The sequence below is a fragment of the Dama dama genome, chromosome 3 (assembly GCF_033118175.1).
Source record: "Dama dama isolate Ldn47 chromosome 3, ASM3311817v1, whole genome shotgun sequence".
NCBI lineage: Eukaryota > Metazoa > Chordata > Mammalia > Artiodactyla > Cervidae > Dama > Dama dama.
In genome coordinates this window covers 33,018,403-33,031,180 of record NC_083683.1, presented here as the reverse complement: position 1 = coordinate 33,031,180, position 12,778 = coordinate 33,018,403, and the positions used below count along the sequence as shown (strand labels likewise).

At 35.9% G+C, this 12,778-nt stretch overlaps 1 protein-coding gene and 1 non-coding gene across 2 annotated transcripts in view; one reads left to right on the top strand and one right to left on the bottom strand.

Moving 5' to 3' along the window:
• The window catches only part of MGAT4C (MGAT4 family member C), a 674,409-nt gene that overhangs the window by 556,006 nt on the left and 105,625 nt on the right, over positions 1 to 12,778 (top strand). The gene's annotated exons all lie outside the window — the stretch shown is intronic.
• On the bottom strand, positions 9,780 to 9,851 carry TRNAC-GCA (transfer RNA cysteine (anticodon GCA)). The gene has a single exon. It is a non-coding gene; the product is annotated as a tRNA-Cys (tRNA).

Here is a 12,778-nt window from a genome sequence, read left to right as displayed (position 1 = left end):
GGGCACGACTGAGCGACTAACACTTACTTACTTACTTAATCTTTGAATATAGCTTCATATGTTTTGTATGTTTGTCTGCCGTTATTTCTAATTATTCTGCAATGGTAGCCTTGAGCTTCTTTTTGACCTGAGTAATTCCAGTAGTGACTTTCTCTCTATATATATAATATCTATATATCTATATCTATGTTGATACCCATTACTATATATATATATATATATATGTATGTATGTATGTATACATATATACACACACAAATCAGAATTTGCTGTTTTGCTTTAAATTGTTCTAAATTTCTTGGTATAGTGTTCTCTTCAGTCATGTTTTCAAAAATGATTGAATGTTTTTCTAAAATGTCCTTCTGTTTTCTGCAATAATTCAATTTCATAGGAAAGAATTGCTCCTCTTTCCATAGGTAGCCCTTGTGTTATGCACCTGGCAATTTTAACCTCTTTGCTTATCCTTCTTTGTTGCATAACTTTATCTTGTTTTTTACATAATCTAATGAACTGCGCTGTTCTGTAACACATTATACGGGGCTTCCCAGGTGGCGCTAGAGGTAAAGAACCCTCCCGACAATACAGGAGACATAAGAGATGCGGTTCCAGCCCCTGGGTCAGGAAGAGCCCCTGGAGAAGGGAATGGCAGCCCACTGCAGTAGTGTTGCCTGGAGATTCCCTTGGACAGAGAAGCCTGGTGAGCTATTGTCCATAGGGTCACAAAGAGTTGAATATTATATAGGTCAAGGAAGTAAAAGTGGGAATGGTTACTTTCTGGTTAAACTTCATTAATTCAAGAATAAGAATGGATGAGACCCAAAGGCACCATGAATAGGGAGCTTTTATTTTGGCTATAAAATTCTTCCCTTAGTATCATGTGACTGCCTAGATATACCAAATGCAACATGATATTTATTTTTTAATAGATATAGTTGTCTATATCTAATGAACATAGGGATAATTCTGCTTATAATTAACTCCATTATCTGATGTATGCTTCAGAGGTGCTGGAGAGATTCAGATTTGTCATTCAACCTTCTACTACATTCAAAAAGAACACTGTCATACCCAGCTTTGTCCTTCCAAGTAAGGTAGTTAATGAGTTTTGATTAGAATTCCCTACATTCCCAGGGAGAATAGTTGCCACACAAATAGAGAGTTGTAGGTTGTGTAAATGTATTCCTCATTCTGGGCACATCTATATTTTCTTTCATGGAAATTTCCTCAAGTATGTAGCATATATATATATATCATCTTTTCCCGGTTCTTAGAAATAATACAATTTTTTTCTAAAAGCTTAGAGAATAAAAGTGGCCCCAAAGATGGCCCCTTTCAAAGATGTACCATAAAAATGGTCCCTCACTCCCAAAGGAAAATTTGTTTCAGCATTATGTCTTCTCTGTGTCTGGTAAAGATATTACACTAAGGGGAATATATTAAATTTACTGTATGGCCCTATCTCTGTGCCAGGTAGAAACTGTGAGTTTTCCAAAATTTATCCTAGTGCCTGGTAACTTCTTTCAGCTTTCTGAATAGGGTATCTGCTATTGCACCACAGAGGCTCCTATTTTCAATAAGTAACAAAATGATATGCAGTCCAAACTTTATGAGCCAAATCTGTTCTACTGGTCTTTAACATTTCCCCTACAATTAGGGTTGTTTTGTGAGCCTTGTCAGGATAGGACTGACTGATTTCTCAGCCATGCTGTTGCTTCCTGAGATAGAAAAGTATTTTTAAAAATCCTTCATGCTTCACATTTCTTTCATTATTTTAATTTTCATCAATAGTTCCTAAAATTTTTTTAGAATGTGAAACATCTCTTTCATGAATTCGCAGCACTTTTATGGCTTCTTCACTTTCCAAATTTGGGTAGTAACTCAAAAAGGAATTTAGGGGAAATAAAATTAATAGGACTTTTATTTCAATTTATCACAACTATCCTTGGATTAAGTAAATAAAATTTGCCTATGAAAGGGCTATCTAGTAATTTTCCCTTTCTCTGAAGTTTTAGAAACAAACTTATTGAAGTATTTCAAAACTTTCTTAAGCCTCACAGATTTAACAAGGTAATTTAACAAGATAGCATGATAATTTAACAAAGAATTGCTTTGAGGGCACATGATTTGCCTTTTTTCAGCCCACATAACTGAGCCTGGTGTAGAGTGGTTGTGGTTGTTTAGTCGCTAAGTCATGTCCGACTGTTGCGACCCCATGGACTGTAGCCCGCCAGGCCCTTCTGTCCATGGAATTCCCCAGGCAAGAATACAGGAGTGGGTTGCCATTTCCTTCTTCAGGGGATCTTCCTGACCCAGGGATTGAACCTGGGTCTCCTGCACTGCAGGCAGATTTTTTTTTTTTTTACCGTCTTAGCCACCAGGGAAGCTCCTGGTGAGATGTTTCTGAGTAGTTTTCTTCAAAATATATTTTAATGCAACTATCAAGTCATTATGAATCTTACTTTCTTTTTGCAGTTAGCTTGAAACATGTAGAAATAAAAATGTATTTTTGTTGACACACATTTTACAACTTTCAATGCTGTGTTGTGTCTGAATTCTTTACCTTGGGCTGATTTTAATCCAAAAGTTTCACAGAAAGTCACTATGTTTTCCTCCGGACAAAGTGAGAATATAAAATAGCCTAGTCTAAATCATTGTCTCATTTATATTTGCATATTTCAAGATCATATCAGGGTATTTTGCCATCACTTCAGGTACTTTAAGTTATCATTGCTGAAAAATCAAGAGTTTTCTCATTGTTAATTATTACTAAAATTCATTCAAACAGAATAATGTTTAGAGGATATAAAGACAACATATACTTTGGGATATATGTATACCTGATATGAAGAAACAGCTCATTGGAAAAGACCCTGATGCTGGGAAAGATTGCAGGCAGAGGAGAAGAGGGTGGCAGAGGATGAGATGGTTAGATAGCATCGCTGAATCAGTGATATAAATTTGAGTGAACTCTAGGAGATTGTGAAATACAGGGAAGCCTGGCTTACTGCAGTACATGGGGTCACAGAGTCGGACACGACTTAGTGACTGACAACAACAAAATACATTATTGTGTGAGAGAAACAAGTGGCAGACTGACGTATTGAGTGACTTTTTCAGTAATTGGACACATACAACTGTTTTACTGCTATAATTATGATGAAATCATTTCAAAATAAGAACACTATCTTTTTTTTCAAATTTACACACAAATATGCACGTACATGCACATGCACACACACACACTGAAAGAACTTTCAACTATTTTTGGTTATTCCTGTTTATTGTTCAGTTTGTTCCACTTTTATACACTTTATAGCATCTCCTGGCAGATTAATTGGAAGCTTAATGGAGCCACTTCCATCTGAGTAGATCAGCTTGCAGTGTTTATATTTCTGTAGTGTAATGTTTACTTTCTTAATTTATGTAATTAACTTAGATGAAATGCTTGCATACTACTTTAGAGATGTTATGAATTAATTACTTATTTAATTACTTATAACTCACATAAGATGAAAAATGCCATAAAAATTTTAAGCACTTCGATTATAACAACTTCTTGCATAAAGAAGCTGTAATTATAAAAAAAAAAAGTACTAGAAAATATGAAGTTGTCACATAAAAATATAAAAAATAGAGTACAATAATAGTAATGACAAAAGAATATTAAATTTTACATCTCGGGATATCAAAGAAAAAATGGCAGAAAAAAGTGATTGTGTTTCTATAGTGCCTGAGTAAATGCCTAAGTTTTTCTTTATTTTTACATGAAAAAACAGTAAAGTGTGTATTTTGGCTAGTGAAAAGCATTCAGTTAAAAAACAAATGCATTTAATTAACTCTTCATGATTCACAACTTAAAAACTTGAGTTTCCAAATTATTGCAATTATATCACGTTTTGGGAAACATGATATTGATTTTTCTAATAGCTATGAACAACAGCATGGTATCTCAACATTTTCTAATTATAATAGCAACTGCAGTTTAAAGACTGTAGCTATTTTGCCAAAATTTTAATTATTTCTGAGCAATTTCAATAAAATCTGCCAACAAAGAATTTAAAAATAATGTATTCATGTTAGTGTCTTACATGCCTCAATGCATTATTCATTTTTTGAACAGGAAGTTTATAACCACAATTGTAAAATATTATTAAAATTAATGATCCTCATAATCTTCAAAGGAAAATTATGTTCCAAAGATATAGGTGGTTTCATTAAGTGGAATCAATTGTTTATAGAAACATGGTAGGTTAAAATGTAACCTACTTTTAACAACTAATTATTTCTTGTTACAAACATGTAACCTATTGTCTCCATTGTCGATTGTCTCTTTTGTACTTTTTTTTGTAAAGGAAACAATTGAGTGTTTTTCTAAAATGCCCTCCCCTTCACTACAATAATTCTGTTTCATAGGAAAAAGAAATCTTCTCTCTTTCCACAAGATTATCATATACTTGATAGTTTTACTCTGATAAAGGATTGCAACTTTCCATTTGAGTGGCTGTAGTTTGCCTTCTGCTTGCAGTTTGTAATTTTTAGGTATGTTAAAATCATAGGTAAGTCAGAATCACTCTAGACAGCTGTTCAACCCTCTTTCCCTACTGGGAACATTATGATAGATTAGCCATCACCACAGACTCCTGTAGTTCAAGGCACTTTGATTGTCATTCTGCCCATGATGCCCTCCCTCCTTTAGGGTAATTAAGTCCACCTTATATCTGATAGGTAAGTAGCACCACATGATAACTAGGGAGACCAAAACAGAGGAGGAAAAGCCAGTACAAGAACACATTTATTAGATTGACTGCCACCCTAGGTAACTGAAGGTCCACAGGGACCTTCTGATAAGTCATATATAATGAAATCTCAAAAGATAGTTAAAAAATATATATACAATTTCGGTTTCTATTTTTATGCCCCAGAGAGAAATTAACTGTTTAAAGACTCCCTGATGTTGTCTACAGGATTTCCTATATTTCTATTATTCTTGAAAATGGTTTTATGATAAGTGCTCCAAGTAGCCCTTCTTGTCTTGAATTTCAAGTACTAATTTAACATTCTACTCTGGACCACAATGAAGCTTTAGTCTCTCAGTCAAACTCCTTTAATTAATGGCACCAGATACATGCCATAGTGCAAATTTTTAATAGTGAATAAAGTGAGACAATGATATAATCTCAGAGTTTTGGTAAATAATTTACTTTTTGCATTCCTGGATCACATTATTCTTAATCTCATGATACCTCTTTTTTAACCATTAAATACAGATATCCCTAAATTGCCATTCTCAACATTCTCTCTTTTACTTATATTATATTTGGGGGTAAATTCATCAACTTCCTTGTCTTTATCTTAGATATTTGACAGATACATGTTAAATTCCTATCTCACCCTTCTATTGAATACTGGTATCCAAAAAAATTTACTGTAATGTCACTTATTCCCCAAATCTTTGATATTGCTACCATGGACATTCCTGATTTTTTCTGGTTATATCATTTTTTTCCGTAAAACAGGAGTGTTAGCAAGCACTAAAATGGATGAATTCTGTAAGGTTATCTACAGTCTCCTGGAGTGGGCTCAAGGAGATTTATAATGTCTGGTTATCCCCAACTACCATCATAAATCTCAGTGGCTTTCTTGAAAGGAAACATCACAATATTTCCTTAGGGTAGATAGACTTCAAAACTTCTACTAGTGTCTTTGAAACTGTGATAAAGGAAGGAGAAGAAGGAAGTGCAGTGGGAAGGAGAGAAATTTAAAAGTAGACTTTTAAGGTCAGAAATCTATGAAAATTAAGAAGCAACAGTTAGAACTAGACATGGAACAACTGACTGGTTCCAAATTGGGAAAGGAATACATCAAGGCTGTATTTTGTCACCTTGTTTATTTAACTTATATGCAGAGTACATAACGCAAAATGCCAGGCTGGATGAAGCACAAACTGGAATCAAGATTGCCAGGAGAAATATCAATAACCTCAGATATGCAGATAACACCACCCTTTGGCAGAAAGTGAAGAACTAAAGAGCCTCTTGATGAAAGGGAAAGAGGAGAGTGAAAAAGTTGGTTGAAATCTCAACATTCAGAAAACTAAGATCGTGGCATCTGGTCCCATCACTTCATGGCAAATAGATGGGGAAACAATGGAAACAGTGACAGACTTTATTTTGGGGGGCTCCAAATCACTGCAGATGGTAACTGCAGCCATGAAATTAAAAGACGCTTGCTCCTTGGAAGGAAAGTTATGACCAACCTAGACAGCATACTCAAAAGCAGAGACATTATTTTGCCAACAAAGGTCCATCTAGTCAAAGCTATGGTTTTTCCAGTGGTCATATATGGATATGAGAGTTGGACGGTGAAGAAAGCTGAGTGCTGAAGAGTTGATGCTTTTGAACTGTGGTGTTGGAGAAGACTCTTGAGAGTCCGTTGGACTGTAAGGAAATCGAACCAGTCCATCCAAAGGAGATCAGTCCTGAATATTCATTGGAAGGACTGATTCTGAAGTTAAAACTCCAATATTTTGGCCACCTGATGTGAAGAACTGACTCAGAAAAGACCCTGATGCTGGGAAAGTTTGAAGAAGGGAGGCGAAGTGGACGACAGAGGATGAGATGGTTGGATGGCATCACCAACTCAATGGACATGAGTTTGGGTAAATTCTGGGAGTTGGTGATAGATAGGGCAGCCTGGCGTGCTGCAGTCCATGGGGTTGCAAAGAGTCAGACACGACTGAGTGACTGAACTGTGAGATGTATTAGTAAAAACTGAAAAAAATAAACTGCATAGGAAACTGAACCCATACAGAGAGTTAAAGACATAATTAGGCAGACACCTTGGGGAAAGTCTTGGAGAAAAAAGGGGTAGACACAGAGCAGATAGAGAAAATTTAACCCAGGAGTTTAGCAACCCACAGGCATGTTAGATTTTGCACTACTAAAATCCCTGTTGTATTTTAAATGGTGAATGTATGCTATTTCATTTTCTCTTGAGATTCAGCTTTGAGTTTGCTGAGATAGTTCACATGTCTCTTATTTTGCTGGGCATTTTTTTAATCCATTATCTGAACTAACGTGGATGTGTTTCTGTTTCTCCAAGTGTGACAGCTAGATCTTAATAGAAACAGGACACTTAGACTAGTCTAGGTTTCTTAGTTTATTGATGAGCAGTTGTTTTTACCGCTGGATGCAGACAATATAAAACCTGAAACCTGGTTTCCATTCTAGTTCAGTGTTCTTTCTGCTCCATCTTCTTGTATCTTTTATCTTTTCACAATACCCAGCGCTTCCAGAGTTAAGTAACAACTACGTTGTCCTCTTGGTTTTCATGCTGTACTTATCATTGTTTTAGTTTTGAGTTCTCTTTTTCATCTTTATATTTTTCCCATAATATTTCTCCCATCTTGTCTAAAAGTTCCCATCCTCAAATGTAAATTTTAGTGTGGGGAGGGGGGGGATAAAAAACTTACAAACCTGTAAGTCTCCTCTACCCAAAAGAACAACTTTCTTTTGAGTACTTGTGATTAATAATCAACTTGGACAGCAAAGGGAATATTGCACAATACCTAGAGTCTGTGACCATAGTACACTTCAATATTGCTTAAGTCACTCTAGAATAATGATTGTCCTTAACAGTTCTTTCTTGTAATTTCTTCTGAAAGCACTTAGGAATTTATTTTACCATGTTTCTTAATTTAAATTAAAAAACAAATTAAATTAGTTTATTTTACTTAATAATACCTGAATAAGTATGTAATGAATTTAGTTAGCTGCTAATCAGGGTTATATATTTACCACATTTTGGCAATTACCATTAATTTCATTGGAGGCCAGGATCTCACTGTACAAGTCCAGGTTATTGCAACAGTTTTGATTCTCTTGTTTCCAACCTCATCCTTCTCAGTTCTATTTGTATACTTCTGGATGAATGATTATAAAGCAAAACATAATGTGTTTCCACTGGCTCCTTTTTTTCCTCCCCAGTATCTTCCCAGTATCTCAGTAAACCTTTCATAATCATTTCTTTTTTTTAACTTTCTCTTTATATTTCACCATATGATGTTCCATAATGATTGTTTCAAAAAGATTCATCTCTTTGTTATCATTCTCACACGTCACTTTCATTCCTGTCACACTATTACTCTGTTTCCTCCTATTTGGGAGACACATCTAGTCCATGAACTATTTAATGGCTACTGCAGCCCACAATCGTCTCCCTAATTATTAATCTTTTGTCTCTTATATCCTCTTTATGACTCAGCTTTAATCCTTAGATGGTCTTTAACTATTTCATGTATGTTCATTTGCTACGAATAAATAGTATATAACAGAAACCATGTAAGATGTGTGTGTGTGTATTGTCTTCAGTTTTTAGCACAGTAGAAAGCATCAATAGATGTTTAATAAATAAGTTTGGCTAACAAATCAATTTCATCATTTCCTGCAAATGTGAACAAGGACAGAGTTAGCACTGTCACTGCTGATCTTTTTCAGGAAGTTATGAATATTTTTTAACTATTTCTATTAAGAAAAATGGACTCTTCAAGGACATTTAGTACACCTATAGCATTAAATGTAACAACAACAATAAAATGCTGGAAATTGGGAACCAAGAAGAAAGATTACATAGCACCACTTAGGGAATACTGAAATGTCAAACACCCTTTCAAGGTGATAGAGATTTTCACTAGAGAGCTAAATGTTGCTATAAACCTGAAGCTCACTACACCTTTGGCCTAATCACAAAATTTTCCATGCATGAATAATATGTAGATGATATGAAACACAGTTTTCATCAATTCTTTTGTATTTAGACAATATGCTTCAAAGTATGGCTTCTACTTACATACATGTGTATACTTGTATAGTATATACATGTGCATATACATTTGGCATTTTGTATCTACAGCATTTTCCGGTAGTTATATTTTTCAAATAATTGCATTACTAAAATGACTGGTAATACACTTTCAGCCCCAGGTGGCTCTATTTTCCATTGAGAAGTGATTACAGAAAGATTGAAAAGATATTTTGCATTCCATTTGTGGTTGTCTTTTATTGAACTTGGTTAATGTAACATGCTTCTGTGATTTTAGGTTTTTAAAGTAAGTGCAGTCCCCTTGGAGGTGTTTGTGCATAAGTGTGGGTGAAAAATATGTAGCCACTCTAGTTAAGCTTTCAAATAATGTCTTTAGGAAATGTTTGAAATTGAGGCTTAAGTTATAGTCTTTTCTTAAATGTGCAGACATAACTCCCACTAATCTTAAAGGGAATTAGACACATCCTGGTGGCTCAGACGATAAAGTGTCCACCTATAATGCAGAAGACCCGGGTTCAGTCCCTGGGTCGGGAAGATCTCCTGGAGAAGGAAATGGCAACCCACTCCAGTGCTCTTGCCTGGAAAATCCCATGGATGGAGGTGCCTGGTAGGCTACAGTCCATGGGGTCACACAGAATCAGACACAACTAAGTGACTTCACTTCACTTATACAAGAAAGAGTAATCTTAAATTCTTTTGGTTCAAAGATTTTCTAAAATCCCTCTTTCTAAAATAATTAAATAGAACAAAGTTAAAATGTGTTTGTCTTCTCTGTGGAAAATCTAGAAATTAATCTGACTTTATATATCTTCAAATGTAAAGTGAAAGTGAAGTTGCTCAGTCATGTCCATGTCCGACTTTCTGCGACCCCATGGACTGCAGCCTACAGGTTCCTCCATCTATGGGATTTTCCAGGCAAGAATACTGGAGTGGGTTGCCATTTCCTTCTCCAGGAGTTCTTCCCGACCCAGGGATTGAACCTGGGTCTCCTGCATTGCAGGCAGATGCTTTACCATCTGAGCCACCAGGGAAGTGACCATCAAATATGAAGGGCTTATTCTAGAGTCTTGTGCTACATATACAGATTAACACTGACATTATTTTGCAAATACACAAGAGCAAGATTTGATTTCAGTTACAGAGCCACAAATAGCAAACTTTCTTATATGATTACAAAATCCTGATAAATGCTTGATAGACTGTCTAAAAATCTCTGTCTTAATTTTCTTCAGTCCTAATGCCATTAATTTCTAGGTAGTATACTGATACATTTATATTTTTATACCTGCATAATAATGTTTCTTGTGCAGTATGGGAATATTGCTTTTTGTACACAAAGTTAGTCTCCCTAAAGTGCCAGAAACTTTATATAGTTTAAAAATTATAACAGTTACTTTGACATTTTACCAAATTTATAGAATAAATGTCTATTTCTTAAAGTTTCATGATATGTATATATTTTTACTCTTTTTTTTAAAGTATTTATTTATTTGTTTGCTTGTATCAGGTTTTAGTTGCAGGATTCAGGATCTTTTATTGCAGTATGAGGGCTTTCTAGTTGTGGTGTGCAGACTCCAGAGCTTGTGGGCTCTTTAGTTGCCATTCATGGCCTTAGTTGCCCCATGGCATGTGGGATCTAGTTCCCTGACCAGGGAACTAAGGGATCAAAGCTACATCCCTTGCATTGGAAGGCAGATTTTTAACCACTGGACCACCAGTGAAGTCACTGATACTTATATATTTAAAGAAATAAAAGTACTGCATTTCAAATACCTGAAAAATAACTATCTTTAGTATCTTTAAACTTTGAAGAGGATGTGGATTTAAAAAAAGAAAAAACAATAGTTTCACTACGGAAAGATTACGCATTTCAAATTCATAGTAGACCAGTAGAACCATGACTTTTTTTTTTAATCTTTTTATTTATTTATTATTATTATTTTTTTAATTAGTTGGAGGCTAATTACTTCACAACATTTCAGTGGGTTTTGTCATACATTGATATGAATCAGCCATGGATTTACATGTATTCCCCATCCCGATCCCCCCTCCCACCTCCCTCTCCACCCGATTCCTCTGGGTCTTCCCAGTGCACCAGGCCGGAGCACTTGTCTCATGCATCCCACCTGGGCTGGTGATCTGTTTCACCATAGATAATATACATGCTGTTCTTTCGAAACATCCCACCCTCACCTTCTCCCACAGAGTTCAAAAGTCTGTTCTGTACTCTGTGTCTCTTTTTCTGTTTTGCATATAGGGTTATCGTTACCATCTTTCTAAATTCCATATATATGTGTTAGTATGCTGTAGTGTTCTTTATCTTTCTGGCTTACTTCACTCTGTATAATGGGCTCCAGCTTCATCCATCTCACTAGGACTGGTTCAAATGAATTCTTTTTAACGGCTGAGTAATATTCCATGGTGTATATGTACCACAGCTTCCTTATCCATTCATCTGCTGATGGGCATCTAGGTTGCTTCCATGTCCTGGCTATTATAAACAGTGCTGCGATGAACATTGGGGTGCATGTGTCTCTTTCAGATCTGGTTTCCTCAGTGTGTATGCCCAGAAGTGGGATTGCTGGGTCATATGGCAGCAACTCCTGAAGCTCAATTCCAGAAAAATAAATGACCCAATCAAAAAATGGGCCAAAGAACTAAACAGACATTTCTCCAAAGAAGACATACAGATGGCTAACAAACACATGAAAAGATGCTCAACATCACTCATTATTAGAGAAATGCAAATCAAAACCACAATGAGGTACCATTACATGCCAGTCAGGATGGCTGCTATCCAAAAGTCTACAAGCAATAAATGCTGGAGAGGGTGTGGAGAAAGGGAACCCTCTTACACTGTTGGTGGGAATGCAAACTAGTACAGCTGCTATGGAGAACAGTGTGGAGATTTCTTAAAAAACTGGAAATAGAACCATGACTTTATCTTTAACTGAGTCCTACAAGTCCTGTAAATGATTGTTAGAACTCTTTAAACATTTTAAATCTTTCATGAGCATCATTTTTGTCACAGGTAGAGTAATAAAACATTTTTAGATAAAAGTTTTATTAAAACTGAGAAAATAAATACAAGGTTTAGGGATTATGTTGTGCGTGCTCCAGTTGCTTCAGTCCTGTCTGACTCTGCGATCCCATGGACTATAGCCCGCCAGGCTCCTCTGTCCAGGGGATTCTCCAGGTTATGTTGTAGAAAATTTTATTTGTTGGAATTTCCTTTAATATTTAATGCCCTAAAAAATAGTTAACAAATTTTAAAAATTACTCTTATGTTTTAAGAAGACTGGGTTTTCAGAAGCAAATGTAAATACAATTGAAAAGTTAACAGGACATCATATGCTAAACTTTTGCTTTCGCCTATTTTTATTTTTTAGTTGAAGTATAGTTGACTTAGAAGATTATATTAGTTTCAGGCCTATTCAATATTTTTATAGATTATATTCCATTGTTGTTGTTGTTCAGTCCCTAAGTCATGTCTGACACTTTGAGACCCCATGGACTGCAGCATGCCAGGCCTCCCTGTCCATCACCGAATCCCAGAGTTTACTCAAACTCATTCCATAAGTTGGTGATGCCATCCAACCATCTCATCCTCTGTCGTTCCCTTCTCCTCCTGCCCTCAATCTTTCCCAGCATCAGGGTCTTTTCCAATGAGTCAGCTCTTCTCATCAGGTGGCCAAAGTATTGGAGCTTCAGCTTCAGCATTAGTCCTTCTAATGAATATTCAGGACTTATTTTCCTTAGGATTGACTGGTTGATCTTGCTGTCTAAAGCACTCTCAAGAGTCGTCTCCAACACCACAGTTTGAAAACATCAGTTCTTTGGTGCTCAGCCTTCTTTACGGTCCAACACTCTCATCCATATATTACTACTGGGAAAACCTTAGCTTTGACTATGCAGACCTGGATCGGAGGCTGTGCAGCACTGGAGTGGCTGTGAGGAG